The sequence below is a fragment of the Balaenoptera acutorostrata genome, chromosome 3, assembly GCF_949987535.1.
Source record: "Balaenoptera acutorostrata chromosome 3, mBalAcu1.1, whole genome shotgun sequence".
Classification (NCBI taxonomy): Eukaryota; Metazoa; Chordata; class Mammalia; order Artiodactyla; family Balaenopteridae; genus Balaenoptera; species Balaenoptera acutorostrata.
The window spans coordinates 119,861,491-119,875,363 of NC_080066.1; positions in this window are offsets into that span (position 1 = coordinate 119,861,491).

Genomic DNA, 13,873 nt, shown 5'->3' on the forward strand with positions numbered 1-13,873 from the left:
ATTGTCACTCTGGGTTTACATTCACTTCCTGTCAAGGCTTTTTTTTTTTTTTTTTTTCAGATTGTAGTAAATTCAACTCTTTACTAGAGAATTCATTAGTTTGATGATGTCAAATGGAAAGTGTGATCCCTGGACTCCACACTTTCCATTTACTAAAGAGCAAGTAAACAGGAAGAGGGAAGTCCAGAGTAGTTTCCTAATATGACTAGATTCTTGGTTAAAGTGGATGCAATATCAAGATGGGATCTAACTGTTGCTGCTACTAAGAGAGTAAGCAGTTACGTATAGATTATTATAAATTTCTATCTTAGCAGTGTGTTATTTTATCACAAGTACATGAAAAGTAATCTTTTTATTGGGCTATTTTATATTATATTAGGCTGTTAAAATTATTTTTACTTCTTTCTTCCTTTTCTTTCTTTCTCTCTCCCTTCCTTTCTTTCTTCCCTTTCTTTCTTTCTTTCTTTCTTTCTTTCTTTCTTTCCTTTCTTTCTTCCTTTCTTCCTTTCTTCTTTTCTTCCTTTCTTCCTTTCTTCGTTTTTCTTCTCAATTTCAAATACTGTAGCTTTGGGAGTGTACTGATTTCCAGAATTACAAGAGAGATGTTTCCTTCAAATTAGGGACACCATCAGGATCAACATTTTATCCAGCATTAAAAGTCAAGTTCAAATACAAATATAGTTCTTTAAAACTTAGCTCAATCAAATAGTTAAGTAAGCAGAAAATTTTCTAAATATATTAAATAGGATATATGTTTGACAAAACAATATATTTCCAATAAATATTTTCAATTATTGTTTTTATTTATAACCTGAGTTACCTAGTCCTTGACTCCAAATATTACTCAGCTTCAGTTTACTTCCAAACTTGGAAATTTCATTGTTTTTTTTTATTATTTGTTTTTATACAGCAGGTTCTTATCAGTCATCAATTTTATACACATGAGTGTATACATGTCAATCCCAATCGCCCAATTCATCACACCACCACCCTGACCCCCTGCGGCTTTCCCCCCTTGGTGTCCATACGTTTGTTCTCTACATCTGTGTCTCAATTTCTGCCCTGCAAACCGGTTCATCTGTACCATTTTTCTAGGTTCCACATATATGCGTTAATATACGATATTTGTTTTTCACTTTCTGACTTACTTCACTCTGTATGACAGTCTCCAGATCCATCCACGTCTCAACAAATGACCCAGTTTTGTTCTTTTTTATGGCTGAGTAATATTCCATTGTATATATGTACCACACTTCTTTATCCATTCGTCTACTGATGGGCATTTAGGTTGTTTCCGTGTCTTGGCTATTGTAAATAGTGCTGCAATGAACATTGGGGTGCATGTGTCTTTTTTTTTTTTTTTTCTTATTTATTTTATTTATTTATTTATTTATTTTTGGCTGTGTTGGGTCTTCGGTTCGTGCGAGGGCTTTCTCCAGTTGCGGCAAGCGGGGGCCACTCTTCATCGCGGTGCGGGGACCGCTCTTCATCGCGGTGCGCGGGCCTTTCTCTATCGCGGCCCCTCCCGTCGCGGGGCACAGGCTCCAGACGCGCAGGCTCAGCAATTGTGGCTCACGGGCCCAGCTGCTCCGTGGCATGTGGGATCTTCCCAGACCAGGGCTCGAACCCGTGTCCCCTGCATTAGCAGGCAGATTCTCAACCACTGCGCCACCAGGGAAGCCCGCATGTGTCTTTTTGAATTATGGTTTTCTCTGGGTATATGCCCAGTAGTGGGATTGCTGGATCATATGGTAATTCTATCTTTAGTTTTTTAAGGAACCTCCATACTCTTCTCCATAGTGGCTGTATCAGTTTACATTCCCACCAACAGTGCAAGAGGGTTCCCTTTTCTCCACAAACTCCCCAGCATTTGTTGTTTGTAGATTTTCTGATGAAGCCCATTCTAACTGGTGTGAGGTGATACCTCATTGTAGTTTTGATTTAAATTTCTCTAATAATTAGTGATGTTGAGCATCTTTTCATGTGCTTCTTGGCCATCTGTATGTCTTCTTTGGAGAAATGTCTATTTAGGTCTTCTGCCCATGTTAGGATGGGTTGTTGTTTTGTTAATATTGAGCTGCATGAGCTGTTTATATATTTTGGAGATTAATCCTTTGTCCATTGATTCGTTTGCAACTATTTTCTCCCATTCTGACGGTTGTCTTTTCATCTTGTTTATGGTTTCCTTTGCTGTGCAGAAGCTTTTAAGTTTCATTAGGTCCCATTTGTTTATTTTTGTTTTTATTTCCATTACTCTAGGAGGTGGATCAAAAAAGATCTTGCTGTGATTTATGTCAAAGAGCATTCTTCTTATGTATTCCTCGAAGAGTTTTATAGTGTCGGGTCTTACATTTAGGTCTCTAATCCATTTTGAGTTCATTTTTGTGTATGGTGTTAGGGAGTGTTCTAATTTCATTCTTTTACATGTAGCTGTCCAGTTTTCCCAGCACCACTTATTAAAGAGACTGTCTTTTCTCCATTGTATATTCTTGCCTCCTTTGTCATAGATTAGTTGACCATAGGTGCGTGGGTTTACCTCTGAGCTTTCTATCTTGTTCCATTGATCTATGTTTCTGTTTTGGTGCCAGTACCATATTGTCTTGATTACTGTAGCTTTGTAGTAGTCTGAAGTCAGGGAGTCTGATTCCTCCAGCTCTGTTTTTTTCCCTCAAGACTGCTTTGGCTATTCGGGGTCCTTTGTGTCTCTATGCAAATTTTAAGATTTTTTTGTTATAGTTCTGTAAAAAATGCCATTGGTAATTTGATAAGGATTGCATTGAATCTGTAGATTGCTTTGGGTAGTATAGTCATTTTCACAATATTGATTCTTCCAATCCAAGAACATGGTATATCTCGCCATCTGTTGGTGTCATATTTAATTTCTTTCATCAGTGTCTTATAGTTTTCTGCATACAAGTCTTTTGTCTCCCTAGGTAAGTTTATTCCTAGGTATTTTATTCTTTTTGTTGCAATGGTAAATGGCAGTGTTTCCTTAATTTCTCTTTCAGATTTTTCATCATTAGTGTATAGGAATGCAAGAGATTTCTGTGCATTAATTTTGTAACCTGCAACTTTACCAAATTCATTGATTAGCTCTAGTAGTTTTCTGTTGGCAATCTTTAGGATTCTCTATGTATAGTATCATGTCATCTGCAAACAGTGACAATTTTACTTCTTCTTTTCCATTTTGTATTCCTTTTATTTCTTTTTCTTCTCTGATTGCCAAGGCTAGGACTCCCAAAACTATCTTGAATAATAGCAGTGAGAGTGGATATTCTTGTCTTCTTCCTGATCTTAGAGGAAATGCTTTCAGTTTTTCACCATTGAGAATGATGTTTGCTGTGGGTTTGTCGTATATGGCCTTTATTATGTTGAGGTAGGTTCCCTCTATGCCCACTTTCTGGAGAGTTTTTATCATAAATGGGTGTTGAATTTTGTCAAAAGCTTTTTCTGCATCTATTGAGATGATCATATGATTTTTATTCTTCAGTTTAATATGGTGTATCACACTGATTGATTTGCATATATTGAAGAATCCTTGCATCCCTGGGGTAAATCCCACTTGATCATGGTGTATGATCCTTTTAATGTGTTGCTGGATTCTGTTTGCTAGCATTTTGTTGAGGATTTCTGCATCTATATTCATCAGTGATATTGGTCTGTAATTTTCTTTTTTTGTAGTATCTTTTTCTGGTTTTGGTATCAGGGTGATGGTGGCCTAATAGAATGAGTTTGGGAGTGTTCCTTCCTCTGCAATTTTTTGGAAGAGTTTGAGAAGGATGGGTGTTAGCTCGTTTCTAAATGTTTGATAGAATTCACCTGTGAAGCCATCTGGTCCTGGATTTTTGTTTTTTGTAAGATTTTTAATCACAGTTTCAATTTCATTACTTGTGATTGGTCTGTTCATATTTTATATTTCTTCCTGGTTCAGTCTTGGAAGGTTGTACCTCTCTAAGAATTTGTTCATTTCTTCCATGTTGTCCATTTTATTGGCATAGAGTTGCTTGTAGTAATCTCAAATGATCTTTTGTATTTCTGCAGTGTCAGTTGTTACTTCTCCTTTTTCATTTATAATTCTATAGATTTGAGTCTTCTCCCTTTTTTTCTTGATGAGTCTGGCTAATGGTTTATCATTTTTGTTTATCTTCTCAAACAACCAGCTTTTAGTTTTATTGTTCTTTGCTATTGTTTTCTTTGTTTCTATTTCATTTATTTCTGCTCTGATGTTTATAATTTTTTTCCTTCTGCTAACTATGGGTTTTGTTTGTTCTTCTTTCTCTAGTTCCTTTAGGTGTAAGGTTAGATTATTTATTTGAAATTTTTCTTGTTTCTTGAGGTAGGCTTATATAGCTATAAACTTCCCTCTTAGAACTGCTTTTGCTGCATCCCATAGGTTTTGGATCATCGTGTTTTCATTGTCATTTGTCTCTAGGTATTTTTTGATTTCCTCTTTGATTTCTTCAGTGATCTCTTGGTTATTTAGTAACGTAGTGTTTAGCCTCCATGTGTTTGTGTTTTTTATGTTTTTTCCCCTGTAATTCATTTCTAATCTCATAACATTGTGGTCAGAAAAGGTGCTGGATATGATTTCAATTTTCTTAAATTTACTGAGGCTTGCTTTGTGACACAAGAGGTGATCTATCCTGGAGAATGTTCCGTGCGCACTTGAGAAGAAAGTGTAGTCTGTGGTTTTTGGATGGAATGTCCTATAAATATCAATTAAATCTATCTGGTCTATTGTGTCATTTAAAGCTTGTGTTTCCTTATTTATTTTCATTTTGGATGATCTGTCCATTGGTGTAAGTGAGGTGTTAAAGTCCCCCACTATTATTGTGTTACTCTCGATTTCCTCTTTTATAGCTGTTAGCAGTTGCCTTATGTATTGAGGTGTTCCTATGTTGGGTGCATATATATTTATAATTGTTATATCTTCTTCTTGGATTGATCCCTTGATCATTATGTAGTGTCCTTCCTTGTCTCTTGTAACATTCTTTATTTTAAAGTCTATTTTATCTGATATGAGTATTGCTACTCCAGCTTTCTTTTGATTTCCATTTGCATGGAATATCTTTTTCCATCCGCTCACTTTCAGGCTGTATGTGTCCCTAGGTCTGAAGTGGGTCTTTTGTAGACAGCATATATATGGGTCTTGTTTTTGTATCCATTCAGCAAGCCTGTGTCTTTTGGTTGGAGCATTTAATCCGTTTATGTTTAAGGTAATTATCAATATGTTTGTTTCTATGACCATTTTCTTAATTGTTTTGGGTTTGTTTTTGTCGGTCCTTTTCTTCTCATGTGTTTCCCACTTAGAGAAGTTCCTTTAGCATTTGTTGTAGAGCTGGTTTGGTGGTGCTGAATTCTCTTAGTTTTTGCTTGTCTGTAAAGCTTTTGATTTCTCCATCGAATCTGAATGAGATCCTTGCTGGGTAGAGTAATCTTGGTTGTAGGTTCTTCCCTTTCATCACTTTAAGTATATCATGCCACTCCCTTCTGGCTTGTAGAGTTTCTGCTGAGAAATCAGCTGTTAACCTTATGGGATTTCCCTGTATGTTATTTGTCATTTTTCCCTTGCTGCTTTCAATAATTTTTCTTTGTCTTTAATTTTTGCCAATTTGATTACTATGTGTCTCAGTGTGTTTCTCCTTGTGTTTATCCTGTATGGGACTCGCTGCGCTTCCTGGACTTGGGTGGCTATTTCCTTTCCCATGTTAGGGAACTTTTCGACTATAATCTCTTCAAATATTTTCTCAGGTCCTTTCTCTCTCTCTTCTCTTTCTGGGACCCCTATAATGCGAATGTTGTTGTGTTTAATGTTGTCCCAGAGATCTCTTAGGCTGTCTTCATTTCTTTTCATTCTTTTCTCTTTATTCTGTTCTGCAGCAGAGAATTCCACCATTCTGTCTTCCAGGTCACTTATCCTTTCTTCTGCCTCAGTTATTCTGCTATTGATTCCTTCTAGTGTATTTTTCATTTCAGTTATTGTATTGTTCATCTCTGTTTGTTTGTTCTTTAATTCTTCCAGGTCTTTGTTAAACATTTCTTGCATCTTCTCGATCTTTGCCTCCATTCTTTTTCCGAGGTCCTGGATCATCTTCACTATCATTATTCTGAATTCTTTTTCTGGAAGGCTGCCTATCTCCACTTCACTTAGTTGTTTTTCTGGGGTTTTATCTTGTTCCTTCATCTGGTACATAGCCCTCTGCCTTTTCATCTTGTCTGTCTTTCTGTGAATGTGATTTTTGTTCCACAGGCTGCAGGATTGTAATTCTTCTTGCTTCTGCTCTCTGCCCTCTGGTGGATGAGGCTATCTAGGAAACTTCATTGTTATCCACAGGGTTTGGCTGAATCTTTTCCTTCAGATATTATCTATCAGTAAATAGGCATAGGTCTATCCTTAAGCAAAATAAAAACACTCTACATGTATGGAGTTGAGAAGTATTATGATTTCAGTTTTACAGACTAGAAAAGGGTGTCTTGAGGTAGATAGACAGAGGCACAGAGGCAAACCTGGTAGGGGCTCAGATCTGTGGCTGCCTAGACTAGGGACCTTCACACCATACTCTCTACTCCAGTGGTTCCAGGGGTTCATGGAACATTAAAATAGGTATATTTGGGGAACCAAACTAGAATTGAAAATTTGTTTCTTTTCCAAGTATATTCATTAGACAGTACTGTCCACCATCTGCTGTCACCTTATTTCATTAAATCGAGTAAATTGATTACCAAAAACATAGGAAGGGCATGATTTCAAAATAAATGGCAGTCTTTAAGTTAAATAAATTCAATGCTATGAACAATGAACTCCATTGCTCTTATTCTCCCCACTCTCTTGGGGATGGTAATGCTGCTCTGTCCTCAGCTCTGAGATCTGGTGTAGTTTTGGAAAGAATATAGAATTTTTGACACCATACTATCCTGAGGTTAAATCTTTGTTTTCCTATTCAGTAGCTAAATGGCCATGTGCAAACCAGCTTAACTATTCTGAATGTCTGCTTCTTTGCTTCTAGAAAAGAATATAGTAAATCTAGCTCTCAGTTAAGTTGTCCTGAATAAAATAGATAGAATATTTAAAATATCTAGAACTTTGGCATGAATAAAATAAAACCTGGAAAACTTTACAACATTGCATGCATTTCCAAAGAAAATAAAACAAGAGTGTGGACACTGCAAATAACTTGAATTCCATCAATAGGAACATTTATGTAAATTATGATACACACAAACTATGAAAAATTATGTAGTTATTAAAAAGAATGAACTAGATCTATATGTATTGACCCAGAGAGGTGTCAATGATTTACTTTTCAGGTGAAAGCACAGATTGCAAAGTAGTCTGTATAGTATAATATAATCCCATTGTGTAAAAAGCATTTAGACAAACAATATGTAAGCATTTATATTTGGAGTACTTATGAGAACAGAGAAAATTACAGAAAGATGTTTTCACTCACTTCTCCAACATCATATACTCACTCAAGTGCCAACTTCTCAGCAAGGTATTTCCTGATGGCACTATTCAAGACTGTTCACCTGCCCTGTACCCCTGCTCCTTCTATCCCCTTCCCTGTTCTATTTTTCTCCATAGCTGTTATCACCTCTGATACAATATTTATTTTACTTATTTAGTTTAAACTATTTGTCTTCCTCCACTAGAATGTAAGCTCCAGGAAAGCAAGTATTTCTGTCTGTTTAGTTCACACACCAAAAACACACCTTTGTCATAATAGGGCTTGATAAAAAGTGAATAGTCGGGGGCTTCCCTGGTGGCGCAGTGGTTGAGAATCTGCCTGCTAATGCAGGGGACACGGGTTCGAGCCCTGGCCTGGGAAGATCCCACATGCCGCAGAGCGGCTGGGCCCGTGAGCCACAACTGCTGAGCCTGCGCGTCTGGAGCCTGTGCTCCGCAACGAGAGAGGCCGCGACGGTGAGAGGCCCGCGCATCGCGATGAAGAGTGGCCCCCGCTTGCCACAACTGGAGAAAGCCCTCGCACAGAAACGAAGACCCAACACAGCCAAAGTCAATCAATCAATCAATCAATCAAACATACGCATCTGATTCAAGATCCTCATTAAAAAAAAAAAAAAAAAAGTGAATAGTCAACACATATTTATGAATCAATACACAACAAAACTATTGTGGATGCTGGTTTTAGAAGAAGAGGGTGGTTTGGGGGGGTGATAAGAATACAGTTGACTTTATTTTATGCACTGGTTGTGTTTGCATTCTGTGAAAACGTACGCATTGCTTTTGAAATCTAAAAGAATGATATAATAATTTATTAAAGAGCAGAACACCTAGTATACTTCCTGACATTACCTGATGCTCAGTGAATGACTGTTCCTTTCCTCCCTCACAATCTCCTCCTCATCCCCTACTCTGCAACACATATACTTTTCCCTGTGTGTGCCTAGGAAAGGATTTTCTTTGTCTTTTAAAATTTAGTGTGAATTTATAATCACCTGTTAACTACTTGAAGGTGGTTTGCATTTAACTGTATAGCAAATTTGTTTCACTTTCTTCTGGAAAAGAAGATAGAAAACAATGACAAAATGGATCTCTGGGGCAGGCTGGGGATAAATTTAGTTTACAGGGTAGCAAAGTGATGAGGGAGCAAAGCAGGGAAGCAATGAGTAGGTGGAGGAGGAGGATAAGGTGGCTTTGGGCTGGAGACAGCAGATGCTGGGGGCTGGACCTTAAACAAGACGAGGAGAAGGGGCTGCCCCCTGAAGATGGCTTGTTACTCGGGGCAAGGAGATTGGTGTGGAGAAATGAGGGAGAATAATGGGTTCCTGGTGCCTATTCATGAGACCTTTTGGTTATCACAAATCATGGTCTACGAGGTTTGTGAGATCATCTATTTTACTGCCCTCAAGTTACAAATGAGAGAATCGAGACCTCGGGAGCTCATCTTCCTAGCTCTTGCACTGACATTTCAAACAGTGGTTATACTTGTGGGAAGTATGGCTCTCTATCCCTTCTTTGCAGGGCAACAGGTGTGAGGTTTTCAGAGCCTGGTGTAATGCACAGTTCTATGCCCCTGAGCTGCTAAGAAAGTAGCCACTTCTATGGAGTAACTAGTATTTTAATGATTCTGAACCTACCAGGGAAACAGAGGTGGTACATGAAATACCCTTTTCTGATGAAAGAACTGAAACATCATTGCAGATCAGAAGGTTATTCGTGTTAGGTCTGAGTTGAGAGATCCTGTGAGATGCCACAAGATGTCATATCCGAGGCCAGGTTTATGGACTTGAACCTGAGTTAAGTGGTCAGTAGGGAATAATCTCAGCATGACATGAAAGGTACTTTCACAAATCTCTTCCTCCTTATCCACTTGAAAAAGTTGTCTTGCTACTGAATCCCCTGACAACTGGTATTTCTTACCGACATAAACTTTTGGAGCTTTTGCGCTTTATTTAAATCTGTTTGTGTTTCTTTGTGGGCCTTATGAACGCCAGGCTGGAAAGAATGGGTAGCTTAAAAATTATATTCTCTAAATCTTCACCACCAGGCTGAAAAGGAAGTGAATGTCAAGATCTGCGGTATAGGATAATAAATTTGATTAGCAGAAAACGCTCATGGGTGAGAACATCAGAACAGGAAGCAGCAGTATACCATGTCTGGTGAGGCACAACTGAATGTCAGCGCTTAATTGCAAAGCAGGAAGCCATTATCCACTGGCAGCAATTCCCCTGGTCACTTTGTTTGTTTTATAACAAATTATTAAAGCAGTGGGAGAGCAGTGCACTCAGTAGCAAAGCACTGCCTCTGACAAGGGCTCTCTCCTGCACCACCCCCAACCCCAGGGTGCCGCAGCTTCATGATGCCTGCCTGCCTTTGTGGACTGGGGAGTCTGGAGTGAGAGGCAGAACACGGAAGGGGACTGTGCCCCGCATAGGGCACCTCTAGGCCTCTGATCATATATGTCTGGATGTGTGGCGATAGGACTTGGATTGACAAGTCTTATTCTTTGCTACTAGCTAGCTGCGAGATCTGGAGCAAATTAAGTTGACTGACCTATTGGGCAGCCATGAGAAGGAGTCTTGCAGACGTCCTACCTCAAGGAGAGTAATGGACACAGGGTCCCAGCACCTGAAATCCATCACAAGGCTATTAAGGCAGACACATCCCTGGGAGATAAGGGGCAGCTTGGTGACCTTGGCTCAAGGAGCTCCCTGGTTGAACATCCTTAGTTCGGGGCTGAGACAGTGGCAGAAGACACATTCCCCCACCTACCTCATGAGCTCTGACATACTGAGAAGTCAAATACACATTTGACTCATTTCTAGTATTCTGGGCAGTTGTGTTTTTTCCAGGATGATATAGAAATATTCAAAAAAGGTTAAAATTTCCTCTGTGAAGTATGGAAGAGGGGATTAGTTCTCTGGCTCTTTGAATTCCAGTGAACACATCACCTCTCTCAGTGATACCTGAATTTAAGCTGTACTTCTAGTTGTGTCCCCTGTTAAAGGAATCAGTGAGCAAGCAGAAGAAATTGGAGAAGGAAGGGCTTCCCTGTTCATGGACTGAGTGCATGCTAGTGCAGACCACCATCCAAGTGCTCGTCCTACTAATAAGCAAAGCGGAACAGTCTCAGCCTGGCACAGGGAGCGGGAGTCTTGTTTTTAATCAGATTTATTCCAGACACGTGGGAGCCATGGAAATCTATATTTAATTAAGGAAAAGTAATCAAATTCAGAGGTGTGAGTTTATCTCTGAAGCACAAATATATGATGAATATATATATCAAGGGCTGTACTTTTCCAGGCAAACAGACATTTTCGAAAGGCCAACTGGCAAAAATGGAATCCAGTGATGGTGACCAGCAGTGTTAATATGATCATATCAGGGATCAGGAACATTTTTGAAGTCATCTCTTACCAGCAATTCTGAAGGAAGATGGATTTTCGAAAGGACAGTTAAACCTTCACCATAGTTATCCTTTTAAATCTAAGCTAAAGATTTTCTTTATTGAAGTCTAACCTATGTACGTTCCTACTTCAGCCATTTAGCTTCACAGACATAATTTTCACCAGAAAAAGGTTTTATTTGGTTGTTCTCAGAGTCCAAGTGTTTTTCAAATTTCTTTGGCTTTTGACCTTGGACCAATCACAGTATCTTTTTATGCATGTGCCTGCCCAGCAGGATATTAATAAAAATGTTCTCCGTGCCCAGCTGGGGAGCAGCACTTTGCATAACTGTCCTAGGGCCAGATGGTCGGGTGACTTAGCATTCAGTCTAAATGTGTCAGAACCTTTAAACCCACTTATACACCCATTAGGAAAAGACTCACAGATGCTGGTTCTTTTTTATTTTTTTCTTTTTTTCACATCTTTATTGGAGTATAATTGCTTTACAATGGTGTGTTAGTTTCTGCTTTATAACAAAGTGAATCAGTTATACATATACATATGTCCCCATATCTCTTCCCTCTTGCATCTCCCTCCCTCCCACCCTCCCTATCCCGCCCCTCTAGGTGGTCACAAAGCACCGAGCTGATCTCCCTGTGCTATGCGGCTGCTTCCCACTAGCTATCTATTTTACGTTTGGTAGTGTATATATGTCCATGCCACTCTCTCACTTTGCCCCACTTACGCTTCCACCTCCCCATATCCTAACGTCCATTCTCTAGTAAGTCTGTGTCTTTATTCCCATCTTGCCCCTAGGTTCTTCATGACCTTTTTTTTTTTTTTTTAGATTCCATATATATGTGTTAGCATACGGTATTTGTTTTTCTCTTTCTGACTTACTTCACTCTGTATGACAGACTCCAGGTCCATCCACCTCACTACAAATAACTCAATTTCGTTTCTTTTTATGGGTGAGTAATATTCCATTGTATATATGTGCCACATCTTCTTCATTCATTCATCTGTTGATGGACACTTAGGTTGCTTCCATGTCCTGGCTATTGTAAATAGAGCTGCAATAAACATTTTGGTACGTGACACTTTTTGAATTATGGTTTTCTCAGGGTACATGCCCAGTAGCGGGATTGCTGGGTCGCATGGTAGTTCTATTTGTAGTTTTTGAAGGAACCTCCATACTGTTCTCCATTGTGGCTGTATCAATTTACATTCCCACCAACAGTGCAAGAGGGTTCCCTTTTCTCCACACCCTCTCCAGCATTTATTGTTTCGAGATTTTTTGATGATGGCCATTCTGACTGGTGTGACATGATATCTCATTGTAGTTTTGATTTGCATTTCTCTAATGATTAATGATGTTGAGCATTCTTTCATGTTTTTGTTGGCAATCTGTATATCTTCTTTGGAGAAATATCTATTTAGGTCTTCTGCCCATTTTTGGATTGGGTTTTTTGTTTTTTGATATTGAGGTGCATAAGCTGCTTGTAAGTTTTGGAGATCAATCCTTTGTCAGTTGCTTCATTTGCAAATATTTTCTCCCATTCTGAGGGTTGTCTTTTCATCTTGTTTATGGTTTGCTTTGCTGTGCAAAAGCTTTTAAGTTTCATTAGGTCTGATTTGTTTATTTTTGTTTTTATTTCCATTGCTGTAGGAGGTGGGTCAAAAAGGACCTTGCTGTGATTTATGTCATACAGTTTTCTGCCTATGTTTTCCTCTAAGAGTTTTATAGTGTCTGGCCTTACATTTACGTCTTTAATCCATTTTGAGTTTATTTTTGTATATGGTGTTAGGGAGTGTTCTAATTTCATTCTTTTACATGTACTGTCCAGTTTTCCCAGCACCACTTATTGAACAGGCTGTCTTTTCTCCACTGTATATGCTTGCCTCCTTTATCAAAGATAAGGTGACCATATGTGTGTGGGTTTATCTCTGGGCTTTCTATCCTGTTCCATTGATGTATATTTCTGTTTTTGTGCCAGTACCATACTATCTTGATTACTGTAGCTTTGTAGTATAGTCTGAAGTCAGTGAGCCTGATTCCTCTAGCTCCATTTTTCTTTCTCAAGATTGCTTTGGCTATTCGTGGTCTTTTGTGTTTCCATACAAATTGTGAAATTTTTTGTTCTAGTTCTGTGAAAAATGCCAGTGTTACTTTGATAGGAATTGCATTGAATCTGTAGATTGCTTTGGGTAGTATAGTCATTTTCACAGTGTTGATTCTTCCAATCCAAGAACACGGTATATCTCTCCATCTATTTGTATCATCTTTAATTTCTTTCATCAGTGTCTTATAATTTTCTGCATACAGGTCTTTTGTCTCCTTAGGTAGGTTTATTCCTAGATATTTTATTCTTTTTGTTTCAGTGGTAAATGGGAGTGCTTTTTTAATTTCACTTTCTGATTTTTCATCATTAGTGTATAGGAATGCAAGAGACTTCTGTGCATTAATTTTGTATCCTGCTACTTTACCAAATTCATTGATTAGCTCTAGTAGTTTTCTGGTAGCATCTTTAGGATACTCTATGTATCGTATCATGTCATCTGCAAACAGTGACAGTTTTACTTCTTGTTTTCTGATTTGGATTACTTTTATTTCTTTTTCTTCTCTGATTGCTGTGGCTAAAACTTCCAAAACTATGTTGAATAATAGTGGTGAGAGTGGGCAACCTTGTCTTGTTCCTGATCTTAGTGGAAATGGTTTCACTTTTTCACCATTGAGGACAATGTTGGCTGTGGGTTTGTCATATATGGCCTTTATTATGTTGAGGAAAGGTCCCTCTATGCCTACTTTCTGGAGGGTTTTTATCATAAATGGGTGTTGAATTTTGTCAACAGCTTTCTCTGCATCTATTGAGATGATCATATTGTTTTTCTCTTTCAATTTGTTAATATGGTGTATCACATTGATTGATTTGCGTATATTGAAGAATCCTTGCATTCTTGGGATAAACTCCACTTGATCATGGTGTATGATCCTTTTAATGTGCTGTTGGATTCTGTTTGC